Source organism: Bubalus kerabau, chromosome X, assembly GCF_029407905.1.
Source record: "Bubalus kerabau isolate K-KA32 ecotype Philippines breed swamp buffalo chromosome X, PCC_UOA_SB_1v2, whole genome shotgun sequence".
Classification (NCBI taxonomy): domain Eukaryota; kingdom Metazoa; phylum Chordata; class Mammalia; order Artiodactyla; family Bovidae; genus Bubalus; species Bubalus kerabau.
In genome coordinates this window covers 115568232-115589697 of record NC_073647.1, presented here as the reverse complement: position 1 = coordinate 115589697, position 21466 = coordinate 115568232, and positions in this window count along the sequence as shown.

Sequence of the window (21466 nt, the reverse complement as noted above, 5' to 3'; positions counted from 1 at the left end):
TATGTTTGTGTTTCTTGGCCTTAGATTTTCAAAAGTGTTTTGGGCATTTTGGCTAGTAGGGTCCTTTGAATGACCAGTGGGTGGGTATCTTTCCTCCTCTGTCTTATTCCTATCCTCTCTAGAATTTCTGATGTCATCTTCACTCCATTTCCAGGGAGTACAAAATCAGGTTTTATGGTGGCATTTCCAAGGTCTTGTCACATAGTGTCCAATGGGTGACTTGAGTTCCAGGTGCCAAGGCTGTGTTTGTATCCTCCCACCGTACTAGATCTATAGCTTGCTAAAAGTCATAGCCTCTACAAATTTGGCAATAGCTTCCCCCTGAAACCCCAGGCCTTTTGATTAGAGGAGGAGGTGCCATCCCAACCATTGGCTTTAAGCAGAGCCCCTGATGACTCTCTTCCTTCTTGCATAGGTTCTACTTAACTCCCTTTACCCTGCAGAACTCAACATTCAGAAAACTAAGATCATGGCAACTGGTCCCATCACTTCATGGCAAATAGATGGAGAAACAACAGAAACAGCGATAGACTTTATTTTGGGGGGCTCCAAAATCATGGCAGATGGTGATTGCAGCAAATGAAATTAAAAGACACTTGTTCCTTGGAAGAAAAGCTATGACCAACTTAGAGAGCATATTAAAAAGCGAGAAATTACTTTGCCAGCAAAGGTCCGTGTAGTCAAAGCAATGGTTTTTCCAGTAGTCATGTGTGGATATGAGAGTTGGACCATAAAGAAAGCTGAGCACTGAATAATTGATGCTTTTGAACTGTAGTGTTGGAGAAGACTCTGGAGAGTCCCTTGGACTTCAAGGAGTTCCAACCAGTCCATCCTAAAGGAAATCAATCCTGAATATTCTTTGGAAAGACTGATGCTGAAACTGAAACTCCAGTACTTTGGCCACCTGATGCAAAGAAGGGACCACTGGAAAAGACGCTGATGCTGCGAAAAATTGAGGGTGGGAGGAGAAGGGGACAATAGAGGATGAGACGGTTGGTTCACATCACTGACTGGATGGACATGGGTTGGAGTAAGCTCCGGGAGTTGGTGATGGACAGGGAAGCCTGGCATGCTGCAGTCCATAGGGTCGCAAAGAGTTGGACACGACTGAGAGACTGAACTGAATTGAAATAAACTGACCCTGCAGAACCACTATCGGCTTCGAGACTCAGAACTTCTCAAATCTAAGGCTTTATGACACCGTCATTTTCTTTCTTTCTTTCCTTCTTTTGGCCCCACCTTGGGACTTGTGGAATCGTAGTTCCTCAATTAGGTGTTGAACCCAGGCCCTCAGCAGTGAATGCACTGAGTCCTAACCACTGGACCTCCAGGGAATTCCCTATCCCATCATTTTCTATCTCTGTTCATTTTCTGTCCAAGCAGTTGTTTATCTTGCTTTTAAGTCTGGCTTTGTGTTTTTGCCTTTTTCACTTTTATGTCATGTTTATTGATGTTACAAATTTAAACTAGAGAGGATATATTGTGTGCATCTTACCAGGAAGCCAATTCTAGAATTTTTCACAAGTTGTTCCATTGTCTACAACTTTCTGGCACTGGTCTGCCTAGTAATCACCAAAACTGTTCTGAAGCCACTTCCTTCTAAACTCTCTCTAGATATATTACGTCTATACCATGGACACTTTTGTGCTCTGCTTTTAATTGTATTGTAATTATTTGTCTTGGTATCTGTCCTCTTAAGGGCCCATACCATGTTTCATAATCATCTTTGTACCCTCCAGAATCTAGCAGGTTATCTAGCACAGAGTAGATGCTCAATAAAAGTTTGTTTTATTAACTTGAATAGAATGGAGCAAAGGCCCCAAGCAAATTCAAGATAACTGTATTTTATTCCTTTATTTTTTAATTTAATTTTTATTTTATATTGGATTATAGTTGATCTACAATGTTGTGCTAGTTCACGTGTACAGCAAAGTGATTCAGTGTTACATATACATATATCCTTTTTTTTTCAGATTCTTTTATATTAGAGGTTATTATAAGATATTGAATATAGTTCCCTGTGCTGTACAATAGGGCCTTCTTGTTTATCTATTTTATATGTAGTAGTATGTATCTGGAGAAGGAAATGGCAACCCGCTCCAGTATTCTTGCCTAGAAAATTCCATGAACAGAAGAGCCTGGCAGGGCTGTCTGACTCTTTACAACCATGGGGTTGCAAAGTCTCAGACACAAATGAGAGTTCATGCATGCACAGTATGTATGTGTTAATCCCAAACTCCTAATTCATCTCTCCCTGACCTTTCTTCTTTGGTAACTGTAAATTGGTTTCCTAAGTCTGTGAGTCTGTTTCTTTTTTGTAAATAAGTTCATTTGTATCATTTGTTAAGACTCTGCATATGTGATATCATATGATATTTGTCTTTCTCTGTCTGACTTACTTCACTTAGAATTGTAATCTCTAGGTCCATCCATGTTGCTGCAAATAGCATTATTTCATTATTTTTGATGGCTGAGTAGTATTCCATTGTGTGTGTATACATACACATCACATTTTCTTTATTCATCTGTTGATGGACATTTAGGTTGTTTCCATATTTTGGCTATTCTGAATAGTGTTGCTATGAACATGTATCTTTTTGAATTATAGTTTTGTCTGGATATATGCCCAAGGGTGGGATTGCTAAATCATATAGTAGTTCTTTTTTTGTTTGTTTGTTTCTTTAAGGAACTTCCATACTGTTCTTCACCGTGGTAAGAGAACTATATTTTAAACACTTGTACCCAGTCTTTTAATTGTATTGGGAATTCCCCTGGTGCTCCAATGGTTAGGACTCTGCACTTCCACTGCAAGGGGGCATGAGTTCAATACCTGGTCAGGGAACTAAGGTCCTACAACCCAACTTGTGCAGCTCAAATAAATATATAAATAAATAACATCGTTGTGACTGCTGCGACATCACCCAGCGATGCACCTGCCAGTATGAGCTCCTCCAAGAACAGAACCTCCAAATTGAGGCCTTAAGCTCAAGTAATTAAAAGTGAAAAGTAATTGCACAAACAGTTGATCACCTACCAAAGGACATGATTAACAAGGCAACCTTTCCTTTCCCTCAAGAGATTTTGCAAAATCCCCTTTACCCTTCAGCTTGCTTACATATTACAAATTTAGGAAGCTTAAGGCGGCATACAGAAAAACAAAACAAAAAAGGCCACAAACGTTCCTTCTCTAAGTAAATAAAATAACAGCAGCAAACAAAAATCAATAAATAAATGAAATAAAAATGGTGCTGTGCAGCATTTAAAAAATAAAAAATAAATGTGAGCAAAGACAAAAATGAAAAAATAAGAAAAAATAAGATTATTATATTTTTTTTACTGCTGCCTGAATATGAACTTCAACTAGAAAGGAAATGGAGAAGAGAGATTCAGGAAATATTTCGCAGACAGAGTCAATGGGACTTGCTGACATATTAGATATGGTAGTGGAAGAAAGATCTAGAATGAATTACAAGGTTTTTAATTCAAGTAAGTAGGCACATAATCATAGTGTTAGCCAATGCAATGAACAGTAAAGAGAAAGCAGATCTGTAGGAAATGGGAGTTTACAATATATTAAGTTTGACAAACTTTTCATACTTCACATGTATGCCTAAGACTGACAGAGGGGTCTTACATTTATAACACATTTGAGAAAATTCTCTGATCACAAAATTTCATCTGGAATGTAAATGGTGTGATATTTTGATAAAGTTATTGGAAATTATCCACAACCATTTAGGAAATGTAATAAATAAAAACATCTTGTGTAAAATTGTCATTCTTCCTGGAGTTTGCATAATTTCTCTTGATGAGGCATATAACTGTTGAAGCATTTGCTTAATTGATAATTTGTGCATAATTTTCTAAACTTTGGAACATAATTATCATCACTTGTGTCTGAGTTAACACTGAAATGAAACACTTTCATGAAATGTTTTAGACACCAACAAAAGTTTTAAAGACAAATAAGGAAGAAGAGAAAATTTTCCATTAACATAAGAACAGCAGGCTTCTGTCAAGCTCCAAACAACTTAGCATGTCTCAGGGTAAAATAAATTTGGACATAATCAAGGCATTAATCTAAAACAAAATTGAGTGCAATTTTAATGAGTTAAACCAAGATCAGAAGATTTTAGTTTTAATTCTAATTTTCCATTACCTGTTTGAACGTAGACAAGTCTATGGACGTGGGTTTGACTGAACTCCAGGAGATGGTGATGGACAGGGAGGCCTGGCGTGCTGCAATTCATGGGGTCGCAAAGAGTCGGACACGACTGAGTGACTGAACTGAACTGAAGTCATTTAAAATCTCCACACCTCAGTCTCCCTATCTTTCAAAGGAATTACCATTCAGGATCCTTTCAGTTTTACCAGTCTGTTATTCAAGCATCTGATATATAGGAAACCTTCCTGTTTTTCAATTTCTCACTTTTTAATACTCACCTTGCTTATCTCATAGGTCCATTGGGAGAATTAAATGAAATAATGCACATACGGGGGATTTGAAAAGTTAAAAATGCTTTGCAAATATAAAGTCTAACTGATTTAGGATTTAAAAATTATGGCGATGAATTTTTAAAATAATTGAACAAGACTCAGTTGGCTACGTGCAGAACTTCGCTTCAGAAATAGTCAAAATGGGACACAAATTGGATATAATAAAAGAGAATGTTAGCACTGCATGGAACCTTAGATATCACTCAGATTAAGAAACTGAGTTCCAGAAATGGAGTTGCCAAAATGTCCCAGAGAAAACGAGTAACACCTTGTGTTCTGGTTTCTATTGTTGATACTAGCATATCACCCCAAACTTGGAGGCTTAAAACAAGAACATTCATTTTTACCTCACATAGTTTCCATGGGTCAGGGCTTATTTGGGAGGTTCTAGTCTTAAGTCTGCCATTAAGTTGCAATCAGATGGTGACTGCCTCTGGAACAGCTGCACCGCCCATGTTGTCTCTTTGGAACCGAGCACAACATTGCAGTAATCGCCCATCCCCAAGTACAAAACCAAGCAGTTAACAGTGAGGATGACAGAGTCACAGACTGAGTGTCTGATGTCCATCCTTGAGTTGTTTCACAGACACTGTAACTGCCACCAGAGGAAATGCACACCTAACTGCATGATAACCAGACTGTAGCCATGATATGAGCTGCTCCATCTTGAGCTGTACTGACTCTGTGGCTAGCACAATTCCAAGAACTTGTCTCAAGAGAATGGGATTAATTAACTTGTCTCAAGAGAATGGGGAGATGCTGAGTTCACCATCTCCTCAGATTGCTGGCATTCTGATTCCCCCCCCCCTTGGCCATGCCATGCAGCACATGGGATCTTTGTTCTACAACCAGAGATCAACCCCATGCCCTTTGTAGTGAAAGCGCAAAGTCTTAACGATTGGACCGCCAGAGAAGTCCTACCAGCATTCTAATGAAAGGCACCTTATCTTTCTACCAACATTTGTGAGTATGGAGTGTGTGAGTGGCGAGCAGTGGGACCCGATTCATTTGATGACATCTTCATGTTTTCTCAGTATCTCTCTATGTTGGCTGCTTTGTCAGTCTCAGGGCAGTCAGACTGCTTATGTAACTGCTAACCAGGCTCAAGAATCTTCCAACAAAGCAGGTGGGAGCTGCATTGCCAGCCTTGGAAGTCTCGTGGTGTCATTGACACTGTAACTATTGGTCAAAACAGTCCTAAAAGCCAGTTGCTTTCAAGGGGAGAAGACATGAACCCACCTCTTGATGGGAAAAGTGTCAAGATCATGTTCTCAGAAAAGTGGGAGGAATGGTAGCTATTATACCATCTTCTCTGGAAAATTACAATCTGCCAAGCCTTCTTACAAGTTCTATTAGTTCTACATACCTAACACGTAGCATAAATCTGGTTATCAAATCACGCTGAACATTAAAATGCTTTTCAGTTCTATTTTACTATAGAAAGAAATAAATTATCAAGTAATTTAAATGTAAAATTTTGATTACAAAACCAAAAAGGAAACCTAAATGCATGCCTTTGATTTTTGTCCTTCCAACTTCTCTGTCCTCCCTCGTGGAAAGAGTTATTTACACCTAAAAATGAAAAATAAAGAAATAGCGATTTTTAAAACTAGGTTTCCAGAACACTTGAAATACAGAAATAAGAGACAGACTTTTTTTTTAGGGGCTGACCGTCCCACCTCTAAAGAGCTCCCTCGGTGTTCTTAGCACCTCCTCCAGGTCCATTAATTTTATTGTATTGTATTTATTTTTGGCAGCATGTAGGGTCTTATTTCCTGTGTCCAGGGATCCAACCCATGTCCCCTGCCATGGAAGCATGGAGCCTTAACCACTGGACCGCCAGGGAATTCCTGAGACTGATTTTTTTTTAATGTTAATTTAGTCCAATTCAAATTTAAAAATTGCCACTCAATCCAGTTATTGGAAATTTTTAAGAATGTTTGGAACAACTTGAATATGTGAAGCTATTTTGTCAGCTCTAAACTTCACAACATCTAAAAACAGAAATCAAGTATTTCCAATGAAAATTTAACATCTGACTTGAAATAAGCTGCAAGTCTAAAACACATACTAGATTTCAAAGATTTAGTAAACGTAAGATATCTCAATGATTTCTTACCTTAATTACATGCTAAAAGAATAGTGTTTTGGATATATTGTAAAGTGAAAGTCGCTCAGTCATGTCCAACTCTCCGAGACCCCGTGGACTATACAGTCCATGGAATTCTGCAGGCCAGAACACTGGAGTAGGTAGCTGTTCCCTTCTCCAGGGGATATTCCCAATCCAGGGATCAAAGCTAGGTCTCCCACCTTGCAGGCAGATTCTTTACCGGCTGAGCTACCAAAGAAGCCCAAGAATACTGGAGTGGGTAGCCTATCCCTTTTCCAGGGGATCTTCCTTATCCGGGAATTGAACCAGGGTCTCCTGCATTGCAGGTGGATTCTTTACCAGCTGAGCTATTATTCATCTAAGGATTACACATTTTGGAGAAAAGTAAAACGTTTTCCTCTGATATGAAACCAAGAGGATCATCAGATACTATTTATTAGCTTGCTTAATAAATAATATCCTATAACCTGCCTTCGGTTTATTTACGATGGCTCAGTGGGTAAAGAAACTGCCTGCAATGCATGAGAGACACAGAAGATGCAGGTTCAATCCCTGGGTCAGGAAGATCCATCCCCTGGAGAAGGAAATGGCAACCCACTCCAGTATTCTTGCCGAGAATCCCACGGACAGAGGAGCCTGACAGGCTACAGTCCATGGGGTCGCAAGAGTTGGACATGACTTAGTGACTAAGCCACCAACCACCACCACATCAATGAAAAATTAATCAGTAGATCAGAGAAAGAAATGGAAAATTTTATTCGAGCCAAATTTGAGCATTATAACACAGGAAGAACACCTCAGAAAGCTCTGAAAAATGTTCTGCACTTTAGAAGTCAAGGCCCAGTTATACAAGTTTTTTGAGACAGAGGGCTGTACATCAAATGATGTATTCTTGGCAGTTTACATAATCCAGATCTAAGCGTCATCATTGTGATGAGTCATGTGACCCTTTATGAGATCAAGAAGGAATGTTATCTTTTAAGGAGTTGTCTTGTTGATGCTAGAAGAATGTTGCTCTTCATGGTTCACAGGTATTCCTGCCCATGAGAGAGGTTTGGTTGACACAAAACGCAGATAAACAACACACCATCTGGGGAAAGAAGAGGTCAAAAGGCAGAGAACAATCTCTTAAAAAAAAAATTTTTTTTGTCTTGCCATAAAATATGAATTTTATATCACACCTCTAATTTTGGTAAAATGCGTGTGTATAAATGTCTGGCAAAGATCTAAAAGGAAATTTATCAACACTTATCTCTGAGTAAGTTAATGAGATTGATATGAGGGAGCTGCAGAGAGAATTTCCAAAATCACAAGTCCAGGTTTTCTCCTGTGTTTCTGATGATCTGACTATAAACCAGAGGTTCCCACCACCCACTCCTTGGGTTCAATTAATTTACCAGCACGGCTCACAGAAATCAGAGAAACATTTGAGTTACTTAATCTATTACAAGTTTATTATAAAAAGGCTATAATTTAAGAGCAACCAGATGGAAGAGAAGCATACGGCAAGGTATGGGGAAAGGGCCCAGAGCTTCCATGCCCTCTCTGAGCTCACGACAAACCCTGAATCTCCACGTGTTCACCAACCTGGAAACCCATCCTGTTGGATTTTTATGGAGGCTTTATTACATAAGAACAGTTCATTAAATCAATGGCCACTGGTAATTAGTTTCACCTCCAACCCCTCTCCCCTCCCCAGAGGTGATGATGGGGAGGCCAAAAATTAGGAAGTCAAGAAACACCTGGAGTAACAGGCAAATTTGGCCTTGGAATACGGAATGAAGCAGGGCAGAGGCTAATAGAGTTTTGGCAAGAGAACACACTGGTCATAGCAAACACCCTCTTCCAACAACACAAGAGAAGACTCTACACATGGACATCACCAGATGGTCAACACCAAAATCAGATTGATTATATTCTTTGCAGCCAAAGATGGAGAAGCTCTATACAGTCAGCAAACACAAGACCAGGAGCTGACTGTGGCTCAGATCATGAACTCCTTATTGCCAAATTCAGACTTAAATTGAAGAAAGTAGGGAAAACCATTAGACCATTCAGGTATGACCTAAATCAAATCCCTTATGATTATACAGTGGAAGTGAGAAATAGATTTAAGGGACTAGATCTGATAGATAGAGTGCCTGATGAACTATGGATGGAGGTTCGTGACACTGTACAGAAGACAGGGAGCAAGACCATCCCCATGGAAAAGAAATGCAAAAAAAGCAAATGGCTGTCTGGGGAGGCCTTACAAATAGCTGTGAAAAGAAGAGAAGTGAAAAGCAAAGGAGAAAAGGAAAGATATAAGCATCTGAATGCAGAGGTCCAAAGAATAGCAAGGAGAGAAAAGAAAGCCTTCCTCAGCGATCAATGCAAAGAAATAGAGGAAAACAACAGAATGAGAAAGACTAGAGATCTCTTCAAGAAAACTAGAGCTACCAAGGGAACATTTCATGCAAAGATGGGCTCAATAAAGGACAGAAATGGTATGGACCTAACAGAAGCAGAAGATATTAAGAAGAGGTGGCAAGAACACACAGAAGAACTGTACAAAAAAGATCTTCATGACCAAGATAATCACGATGGTGTGATCACTCACCTAGAGCCAGACATCCTGGAATATGAAGTTAAGTGGGCCTTAGAAAGCATCACTACGAACAAAGCTAGTGGAGGTGATGGAATTCCAGTGGAGCTCTTTCAAATCCTGAAAGATGATGCCGTGAAAGTGCTGCACTCAATATGCCAGCAAATTTGGAAAACTCAGCAGTGGCCACAGGACTGGAAAAGGTCAGTTTTCACTCCAATCCCAAAGAAAGGCAATGCCAAAGAATGCTCAAGCTACCACACAATTGCACTCATCTCACATGCTAGTAAAGTAATGCTCAAAATTCTCCAAGCCAGGCTTCAGCAATACGTGAACTGTGAACTTCCAGATGTTCAAGCTGGTTTTAGAAAAGGCAGAGGAACCAGAGACCAAATTGCCAACATCTGCTGGATCATGGAAAAAGCAAGAGAGTTCCAGAAAAACATCTATTTCTGCTTTATTGACTATGCCAAAGCCTTTGTGTTGATCACAATAAACTGTGGAAAATTCTGAAAGAGATGGGAATACCAGACCACCCGACCAGCCTCTTGAGAAACCTATATGCAGGTCAGGAAGCAACAGTTAGACCTGGACATGGAACAACAGACTGGTTCCAAATAGGAAAAGGAGTACGTCAAGGCTGTATATTGTCACCCTGCTTATTGAATTCATATGCAGAGTACATCATGAGAAATGCTGGGCTGGAAGAAACACAAGCTGGAATCAAGATTGCTGGGAGAAATAACAATAACCTCAGATATGCAGATAACACCACCCTTATGGCAGAGAGTGAAGAGGAACTAAAAAGCCTCTTTGATGAAAGTGAAAGAGGAGAGTGAAAAAGTTGGCTTAAAGCTCAACATTCAGTAAACGAAGATCATGGCATCTGGTCCCATCACTTCATGGGAAATAGATGGGGAAACAGTGGAAACAGTGTCAGACTTTATTTTTTTGGGCTCCAAAATCACTGCAGATGGTGATTGCAGCCATGAAATTAAAAGACGCTTACTCCTTGGAAGGAAAGTTATGACCAACCTAGACAGCATATTCAAAAGCAGACACATTACTTTGCCAACAAAGGTCCATCTAGTCAAGGCTATGGTTTTTCCAGTGGTCATGTATGGATGTGAGAGTTGGACTGTGAAGAAAGCTGAGCGCCGAAGAATTGATGCTTTTGAACTGTGGTGCTGGAGAAGAGTCTTGAGAGTCCCTTGGACTGCAAGGAGATCCAACCAGTCCATTCTGAAGGAGACCAGCCCTGGGATTTCTTTGGAAGGACTGATGCTAAAGCTGAAACTTCAATACTTTGGCCACCTCATGCGAAGAGTTGACTCATTGGAAAAGACTCTGATGCTGGGAGGGATTGGGGGCAGGAGGAGAAGGGGATGACAGAGGATGAGATGGCTGGATGGCATCACCAACTCGATGGACATGAGTTTGAGTGAACTCTGGGAGTTGGTGATGGACAGGGAGGCCCGGCGTGCTGCAATTCATGGGGTCGCAAAGAGTCAGACATGACTGAGCGACTGAACTGAACCGAACTGAATCTTTAGGTTGGCTTCCCTGGTAGCTCAGACAGTAAAGAAACTGCCTGCAATGTGAGAGACCCTGATTCGATCCCTGGGTCAGGAAAATCCCCTGGAGAAGGGAATGGCAACCCACTCCAGTATTCTTGCCTGGAGAATTCCATGGACAGAGGAGCCTGGTGGGTCACAAAGAGTAGGACACGACTGAGTTACTAACACTTTCACTTTCAATCTTTAGGTTGGTTCCCCTGGCAACCAGCTCGCCTCCTCAGGTTACCTAGGGGCTTTCCAAAAGCCAAGTCATTAACATAAACTCAGGTGTGCTTATATGAATAACAAAAGTCACCCATTACACCTTTATCACTCTTACTATTTAGGAAATTCCAAGGATTTTAAGAGCTCACTGCCAGAAACAGGGATGAAGACCATATATATATTTCCTATTGTCAGTCATAAAAACACAGTATTTTCAGATTTTCCATAATAAAAAGCCCTTTTAAGGAAAAAAAAATAATATAAAAAACAAAACTATGAAATACTGGAAGTAAATAAAAGAGAACGTTTGTTTAAATCTTGGTGTTATAAAGTCTTCCCAAGGCAAGCAAAAACCCAGAAGCTTCAAAGGGAAAGATTCACATTAAACAACATAACAATTTTAAGTTTACACATGGCAAAAGCTCCTAAAAACAAAGTTGAAAAACAGGAACAAAAGATCAGGAGAATTTTTAACAGACAAAATCTAAAACCCTTATTAAGAGTTTTTGTAGGTTGTCAATAGAATACTAGAGAAAAATGTACAAGGGATATTAACTAACAAGTAAGAGTAATACTACGGTGAAGTAGAAACCAGGTTTGTTTATATAGTCTTCTCCTTAAATTCCCTATCTCTGGTGATAGGGATAAGGATGCTCTCCACCTTCCTGGTACAAGGAGGGTATTTTTCACATGGGAGATTTATCTCTGCTGTCTGAGGGACAAAAGAGGGTCAGAGTGTTCTTGTACCAGCTGTTTCTTGTGCTTAGTTGCTCAGTCGTGTCCAACTCTTTGCGACCCCATGAACTGCAGGATGCCAGGCTTCCTTGTCCATCACCAAGTCCTGGAGCTTACTCAAACTCATGTCCATCAAGTCGGTGATGCCATCCAACCATCTCATCCTCTGTCATCCCCTTCTCCTCCTGCCTTCAATCTTTCCCAGCATCAGGGTCTTTTCAAATGAGTCATCTCTTCGCTTCAGGTGGCCAAAGTATTGGAGTTTCAGCTTCAGCATCAGTCCTGCCAATGAATATTCAGGACTGATTTGCTCTAGGATGGACTGGTTGGATCTCCTTGCAGTCCAAGGGACTCTCAAGAGTCTTCTCCAATACCACAGTTCAAAAGCATCAATTCTTCAGTGCTCAGCTTTCTTTACAGTCCAACTCTCACATCCATACATGACCACTGGAAAAACTAAAGCTTTGACTAGATGAACCTTTACTGGCAAGGTAATGTCTCTGCTTTTTAATATGCTGTCTAGGTTGGTCATGACTTTTCTTCCAAGGAGCAAATGTCTTTTAATTTCATGGCTGCAATCACCATCTGCAGTGATTTTGGAGCCCAACCTTTAATTCAAAATAATCAATATGCCAAAGTGGCACATTCGAGGTGACATATTGTGAACATCTACACATTTGAAACATCTGTCAAGGTGGTAATGGTTAAATAGTATATGATGCAACCATACTGTGGAATACCACACAGCCTTTAAAAAGTGTCAATGAAAAATGTTGCCTGTCTGGAATTTCCTGGTGGTCCAGTGATTAGGATTCTGTTATTAAAAAGAAAAAAAAAGTGAAAGAAAAACGTTGCCTGTCCTATCAGTAAACAAAGTATGTTACAGCTATCAAGCCGTCACATTATAGCCACTACCACTACCTCCATCATGAGCCCTGAGGGAACTCAGGATGGAGGCAGGATGCCCTCCATCAAGCAATCAGCCATTGCATCCACTCCCCCATTTTACACCCTGGGGAGACTCAGAATAGGAAAACACAGGATACTAGCCCCAGATAGCTGAGGTACATATCGAAGGAACAATTTCAATGGGCCCAGACTTTTGCCTCTTCCTACATAGAAAAGCACTGTATCCGTTAATTTGAGATGTTTGGCTTTCTTTAATTACAGTAATCTTTTGATATTCTGACTACCTGGTTTTTGTACAAAACTCCTATATATCCTGGCTCCTCCCTTACTTCTTTAGAGCAGTTTTTTCTAGAGCTATCTGAGAGGCTGTCTCCTAGACTTGAAGTCCTTAGAAATCCACTGAATAAAACATAATTTTCAACTTTTAGGTTGTGCATTTTTTTTTCAGTTGACAAAAGAATAAGGTCAACAAAAAAAAGATACCCAAGATATATTGTCAAGTGAGAAAAATTGTGGACTAATACTTAGAGTGTAATTATATAAATAAGTTACTCCTTAATTTCCCTGGCATTACTCCTATATTGTTATTGTTGTTGTTCAGTCGCCCATTTGTTTCTGACTCTTTGTGACCCTATGGTCTGCAGCACGCCAGGCTTTCCTGTCCCTCACCATCTTCCAAAGTTTGCCCAAGTTCATGTCCATTGCATTGGTGATGCCATCCAGGCTTCTCATCCTCTGATGCCCTCTTCTTCTGCCCTCCATCTTTCGTAGCATCAGGGACTTTTCCAATGAGTCGGCTGTTCACATCAGATGAACAAAATACCGGAGCTTTGGTTTCAGCATCAATCCTTCCAACCAGTATTCAGGGTTGATTTCCCTTAAGATTGACTGGTCTGATCTCCTTGCTGTCCCATATTACTCCTATATTACTCATCCTTAAACAAATAAATTTCTGGTACTAAAACTCATCCTGAAGAATCCTGGAAGATGTTCCAAAACAACTCATCAGAGCATGCTGCATTGAATTGCCCACATGAGAAGTCTCTTTCTCAGAAATCAGTGCCTGAAAGTGAAAGTTGCTCAGTTGTGTCTGACTCTTTGTGACCCCATGTACTATATAGTCCACGGAATTCTCCAGGCCAGAATACTGGAATGGGTAGCATTTCCCTTCTCCAGGGGATCTTCCCAACCCAGGGATCGAACCCAGGTTTCCTGTATTGCAGTCGGATCCTTTACCAGCTGAGCCACAAGGGAAGCCTGCAATACTTGAAAATTGAAGTCTGATGTCAAGACTTCTGATTTGAAGTGTTTTTGTTTTCTCCGAACATACCATCTCAATCCTTAAGTCTGTATTTCCTGCCCAGCATTCCCATAGGCCAGTTGACATATTATTTTCTCTCATCTGGAAGATGACTACCTTGTCTCTTCGCATAACCAGAGCAATTACAGGTGTGACTCAAGGCCTTTGTTTTACCTTAGACCATCTTGAATACTCCTTCTAATTTTGGTAAAAATCTGTGTTAGGTAAAAAGTGTTAGTTGCTCAGTTGTGTCCAACTCTTTGCGACCCCATGGACTGGAGCCCATCAGGCTGCTCTGTCCATGGAATTCTCCAGGCAGAAATACTGGAGTGGGTTGCCATTCCCTTCTCCAGGGAATCTTCCCAACCCAGGGATCGAACCTGGGTCTCCTGCATTGAAGTTATACTGCATTGAAGTTATACATTCATTATACTGAAACTGAGCAGGAACCTGTGGGGCTTCCCTGGCTACAAATTCTTTTTATGTCCTCTGTTTCTTGTTTGTAGGAAATAGTCTTCATTCAACCTCCAGACCTCCCCAGAGTTCCAAAGTGCAGATTCAAACAGTTGATCATCAGGAAAGTAAGAGAATGCAGAAAAAAGGAGGAGCAGTCAGGAAACAATAGTGCAGCTTTAAAGCAGCATCCTGGTTCCTGCTCAAGGAATATATATCAGAGTATCTTTGAGTTCTTCTGCAGGAACTAAAGTCCCCACCCAGGTGGAAGATGGTAAGTTCAGGCTGAGAACAAGATTTCTGGAGCACCACCCTGTTACCTCATCACCCACCAATCAGAGGAAAGTCATACATCCTGCAGCCCTCACCCCAAATTTTGCCTATAAAAACTTCTCGCCCCAAACCATCAGGGAGTTCAGGGGTTTTGAGCATGAGCCACTCATTCTCCTTGCTTGGCCTTGCAATAACCCTTCCTCTGCTCCAAATTCCCACATTTAGGTTTATTTGGCCTCACTGTCTGTAGGCACATGAACTTGTGTTCAGTATCTATTATTCTCAGCAGTTACCTCTGAATAAAGGAATAGGTTTGGTGAGTGAGTGGAAGGGAGAGTTTCACTTTTCACTTTATAAACTTCTATATTATTAGATTTAAAATAAAATAAGTCTGGATTTATATAAATGAAGTATTCAGTTCAGTTCATTCCCTCAATCATGTCTGACTCTTTGCGACCCCATGAATCACAGCACACCAGGCCTCCTGTCCATCACCAACTCCCAGAGTTTACCCAAACTCATGCCATCCAGCCATCTCATCCTCTGTCATCCCCTTCTCCTCCTGCCCCCGATGCCTCCCAGAATCAGAGTCTTTTCCAATGAGTTAACTCTTCGCATGAGGTGGCCAAAGTATTGGAGTTTCAGCTTCAACATCAGTCCTTCCAAAGAACACCCAAGACTGATCTCCTTTAGGATGGACTGGTTGGATCTCCTTGCAGTCCAAGGGACTCTCAAGAGTCTTCTCCAACACCACAGTTCAAAAGCATCAATTCTTCAGCGCTCAGCTTTCTTCACAGTCCAACTCTCACATCTATACATGACCACTGGAAAAACCATAGCCTTGACTAGACAGACCTTTGTTGGCAAAGTAATGTCTCTGCTTTTGAATATGCTATCTAGGTTGGTCACAACTTTCCTTTCAAGGAGTAAGGGTCTTTTAATTTCGTGGCTGCAATCACCATCTGCAGTGATTTTGGAGCCTAGAAAAATAAAGTCAGCCACTGTTTCCACTGTTTCCCCATCTATTTGCCATGAAGTGATGGGACCAGATGCCATGATCTTAGTTTTCTGAATGTTGAGCTTTAAGCCAACTTTTTCACTCTCCTCTTTCACTTTCATCAAAGAGGCTTTTTAGTTCCTCTTCACTTTCTGCCATAAGGGTGGTGTCATCTGCATATCTGAGGTTATTGATATTTCTCCCAGCAATCTTGATTCCAGCTTGTGCTTCTTCCAGCCTAGCGTTTCTCATGAAGTACTCTGCATATAAGTTCAATAAGCAGGGTGACAATATACATCCTCGACGTACTCCTTTTCCTATTTGGAACCAGTCTGTTGTTCCATGTCCAGTTTTAACTGTTGCTTCCTGACCTGCATATAGGTTTCTCAAGATGGTATTCCCATCTCTTTCAGAATTTTCCACAGTTTATTGTGGTCCACACAGTCAAAGGCTTTGACATAGTCAATAAAGCAGAAATAGATGTTTTTCTGGAACTCTCTTGCTTTTTCCATGATCCAGCAGATGTTGGCAATTTGATCTCTGGTTCCTCTGCCTTTTCTAAAACCAGCTTGAACATCCGGAAGTTCACAGTTCACGTATTGCTGAAGCCTGGCTTGGAGAATTTTGAGCATTACTTTACTAGCATGTGAGATGAGTGCATTTGTGTGGTAGTTTGAGCATTCTTTGGCATTGCCTTTCTTTGGGATTGGAGTGAAAACTGACCTTTTCCAGTCCTGTGGCCACTGCTGAGTTTTCCAAATTTGCTGGCATATTGAGTGCAGCACTTTCACGGCATCATCCTTCAGGATTTGAAATAGCTCCACTGGAATTCCATCACCTCCACTAGCTTTGTTCATAACTCATAATATTTTATACTACGCTTATGATTTCAGGACAATTTAAATCAACCAAATAACATGCCTGAGGTTTTCAGTGGTATCCAGATTCTACCACTGAGAACCTCAGGCAAGTTTTCTCTCTCAAAAGCTTTTGCTCTACTCATGGACACCTCCATAGTATTATCTATATTATTTTAGATGAATACTGTGAGTGACAGAAAATTCTGACTCAAAATGCATCTTCTGGATGCTGGCTTTGCTCTCAGGTTGCTTTCCCACAAGGCTGTAAAATAACTGCTGAGATCTGGGTATGACATCTAGAAACAAGCCATCCTGAGGAAGAAAAGCCGTGTCTAGTACTATTGTCTCTTCCTTAGGGGCCAGGAAACCTTTCCAGCAGGCTTCCTAATTGGTGGCTCAGATGCTAAATAATCTTCCTGCAGTACAGGAGACTCGATTTTGATCCGAGGTCGGGAAGCTCCCCTGGAGGAGGAGCTTGGCAACCCACTCCAGTTTTCTTGTCTGGGACAAGAAAAGAAAAGACAGAGGAGCCTGATGGTGTACAATCCGTGGGGTGGAGCCTGGCTATAGTCCATGAGTCAGACAAGACTTAGCACTCAACAACAACAACAACGTTTAACCATAAAGTCATCAATAAAAGCACAAGATATGGCCCAAGCCATTAAGTGAAAAAATGAGAACTGCATTCTACTAGTCAAGTCCAGCAAGATAATGATCCTTAAAACCAAGGACAGGAATATAAGGGAAAGGTGACAATTCAAAGTAGGAGACCTTCATTTTACTAGAACCTGAAATAATTTAAAATATTTTAGCATATGTTTCCACCCTTCTGCTAATTTGAATAAGCACCATAACAGTTCTAGTTTGACCTTACAGGGTCAAACACTCTCCTGCCTGATGCCAAGGAGGAGTTAGTGATGTAAGCCTGATGTCTACTCAAAGAATAAGGAAGAAGGTGGTCTTCTACCCTCCCTTCACCTTTCTTTAATTATAAAAATGTAGCCACTTAATTCTTGGGGCAGAGCCCCCTTGCCAGCCTGCTTGTATCCCTCACAAGTGTCCTATATTAATAAATCTACTTCTTGCCTATCACTTTGCCTCTCACTGAATTCCTTCAGCACTGAGACTCAAAGAACCTGAGCCTCTGTAAGTCCAGACACCAGGCAAATGATTCTAATTAAAAGGCCATAAGTTCAAATACCAATCAGAGTTTTGGTCAGGTTCAAGTCCTGGCCTTGTGGGTTCAAGTCCCAAACTGAAGTGCTTGGTTCCACTAGCTTATCATTTGCCAGAGTTTGGTAAGTTGCCCATCCCTAAAACAGTCACTGACAAGAGGAATGGACTTGCATGACTGGCTTAGAATGATCAGAATCCATTCCTTGCCACTCCAGAAAGTGGAAAAGAGGGCAGTTTCCCCTGAAGCCTATGGTTATGTACAAAGGGGCAAGTACCTGAACATGATGGCTTTTGTTTGAGGAGTAGACAGGAAAGAACGAATCCAGGATAGGAGTCCCCCACTGTGAATGCTAGCCCTGCAGCCTGTCAATCTCAGCCTGTTCCAAACTGAACTCCTTGCTCATCTTTCAGGCAAAAGCTGATCTTTTTAAAGCATTTCCTACTTCAGGGAATGATCTCTTTTGCTGCTCAGCTGCCCAAGTCAGAAAGCAGCAGGTCACCATGATGTTCCTCCCTTCCCCCACTCCCTTCTTAATCTGCTAGAAAATTTTGTCACTTATACCTTCTAAATCACTCTTGATTTTGTCTGTTCTTCATCCTGCAGCTGCTGCCTTTTTTGTCCGATTTCATATTACGTCTCATCAAAACCATTTTATTAGTCTCTTTTAAAACTATATAATTTTTCAAATTATAAAACTATTACATATCTATCATATACATATTTGGGACATCCAAAAAAATAAAAATCATCTGCAATAACACTGCTCAGGGATAATGATTGTAGACATTTTGGTGTATATCTTATTTGCTTTTCTCTATTTATGAATCCATATATAGAGATGAAAAGTATTACTTAGCTCTATTGAGATCGAACTGTTTTATAGCATTTTCTATTAACAAGATAGTATGAAATTTCTCCAAGACAATAAATATTTTTCTAGGTAGTCATTTTAAGAGCCACATTATATTCTACCTTACCAAGATTTCATAATCTAGTTACACAAGCCCTTATTCCTAGATTAGGTTTTCTCCAGCTTTTTATATTGTAAATAATACTTACAATGAACATATTGGTAGGTAAATCTCTGCACACATTTGTGAGGACTTCCTTAGAAGACATAAGTAAATTACCAGCAGGCAAATTGCTAGTTCCAAGCACATGTGCACTTTCCCCCATTCATTTTTATTGTGAAATACTTCAAGCAATCCTCAAGTCTACTGGATATGATAATAAATACCTGCGTACCCAACATCCAGTTTGTCAGACCTTAACATTTTGTCATGTTTGCTTCAGATCTATTATCTTAAGAAAATAAAATATTAAGACATATTGAAACACCCTGTCTCACACACCCAGATCCAATTCTTTCCATGGAGGAATCATTGTTCTCAACTTGGTGTTTCTCAGTTGCTTGTGGGTTTTTAACATATATATATATGCATGTATAGGTATAGGCAAGTGTAAGCAATGTATGTACTATTCTACTTGTTTTTAAATCTCTTGTTGCACATTTTTTCCTACCTCTTGTTTTTTCTGTACAACATTATACTTTCGAGACTTATCCAGGTTTACACATGTAGCTGTAGTTCATTTGTTTTCATAGCTGTTTGTATGGTATTCATTATATGACTGTGCCCTCAAATTTTCATTTGCTTCTTGGTAGACATTTACATTGTCTCCATTTCTTCACTACTATAAACAACACTGCAATAAATATTCTCTGAGCGCCGAAGAATTGATGGTTTTGAACTGTGGTGTTGGAGAAGACTCTTGAGAGTCCCTTGGACTGCAAGGAGATCCAACCAGTCCATTCTGAAGGAGATCAGCCCTGGGATTGCTTTGGAAGGAATGATGCTAAAGCTGAAACTCCAGTACTTTGGCCACCTCATGCGAAGAGTTGACTCATTGGAAAAGACTCTGATGCTGGGAGGGATTGGGGGCAGGAGGAGAAGGGGACGACAGAGGATGAGATGGCTGGATGGCATCACTGACTCGATGAACGTGAGTCTGAGTGAACTCCGGGAGTTGGTGATGGACAGGGAGGCCTGGCGTGCTGCGATTCATAGGGTCTCAAAGAGTCAGACACGACTGAGCAACTGAACTGAACTGAAACATCTTCTAGCATTTATGAGCAAGAGTCTTTACCTGGGCTGGAATTGCTGGGGCATAGGCTATCTGCATCTTCCACTTTACTGGACTGGTCTCCAAACTGGTGGTACCACCTTTCCCTGTTACCAGTAGTGTCAGAGTTTTCTTTGCTCTACATCTTCCCCACCACGTAGTTTGGCCATCGTCTCTCCCTCATCCCCAACCCTGGCGATGTAGGAGAGCGCTTATTTCTCTGAATTCTGTCACCATGAAGTATTACTAGTTTTTCAACTTTACTAAATTTTTAGGCAAAAAAAAGGATCTCTGTTGATGATGTCTAAATACATTTTTATTTTTTTCTAATTATAAAGATATCATAAATGATTTTAGAAAATTTGAAAATATAGACAAACACAAAAAGAAAAGAATTGCCTTTAATCCCACCACTCAAATATAGTACCAAGTAATATCTGACATTTGTGAAATTCTTACTCCATATATACCTAGAGCAGCTTTTGATACCTAATATTTCCACAAACAGTACTCATTAATAGCTATTTAATATACATGTGATATATATCTCTCTCTAAAAAAATACATATATATGATGAATATACATATGTATATATTTCACCTTTACAAAAAAAAGTACAACTTAAAAAAGTTGTTTTTTCTCCTAACAAATAAATCACAATCTTTTTTTCATAATAGCTGTATTCTGGACTGGAGAGTGTTATTTGAAGAATTTCACATTCATATCCATCTGTCTCCCTTCACCATCCAGAAACTAAGGACCAGACCGAGCCCAGCAACAAGTCCTGGGAGGCTGGCTTGCTGCTGGGCTTTATACAGTGATATAACTGACTCTGCCCCACAGGGAAATGGAATTAATATACAACTCTTGGTACTCAGGGAAGCCAACTCCCACCTTTGCCTTAGAGTCTTCTGTTCAAGACTACCTATCCTATCTGTCCATTGGATAACATAACATGCAACTCCTTTTAGCTACTAGCTCTCCCGTGCCCTCATCCCATATTCTTTTAGGTTTTCTTACCACCACCACCCTTCAGGGCTTCCCTGGTAGATCAGTCAGTAAAGAATCCAACTGCAATGCAAGAGACTACCTGCAAAGTGGGAGACCTGGGTTTGATCCCTGGGTTGGAAGATCCCCTGCAGAAGGAAATGGCAACACACTCCAGTATTCTTGCCTGGGAAATCCCATGGACAGAGGAGTCTGGTGGGTTACAGTCTATGGGGTCAGACACAACAACTAAATCACCACCACTCTTCAATATAAATATATTACCTACATTCTCAGCCTCTTGCCTTCACTGTCTACCCCACTCCCAAACTCTCCAGACACTGACCCACAGAAAGTTTGATATTCCATTCTCTTATGTGGCCTGGGCCATGTGTACATCTGAGGAGGTAAATTCTATTTGGATTTGATCCGGCTTCCATGGCAGAAAAGAGTCTGTAATGGATGTGCCATTGCTCATCTAGACTATTGCAATAGCTCTCACTCCCTCAAGTGCTGCCTTTCTCCCCACTGTACCTTCTGATCCACAGATTCACCTACATAGCTGAAGTGAGTATCCTAAAATTAATTCTGTTATGCCATTTCTCTGCATAAAATACTCCAAAGTGCCACCAGGATGAAGCCCAAGTGATGAAGCACAAGGCCCTCTGTGATCTCTGTTGC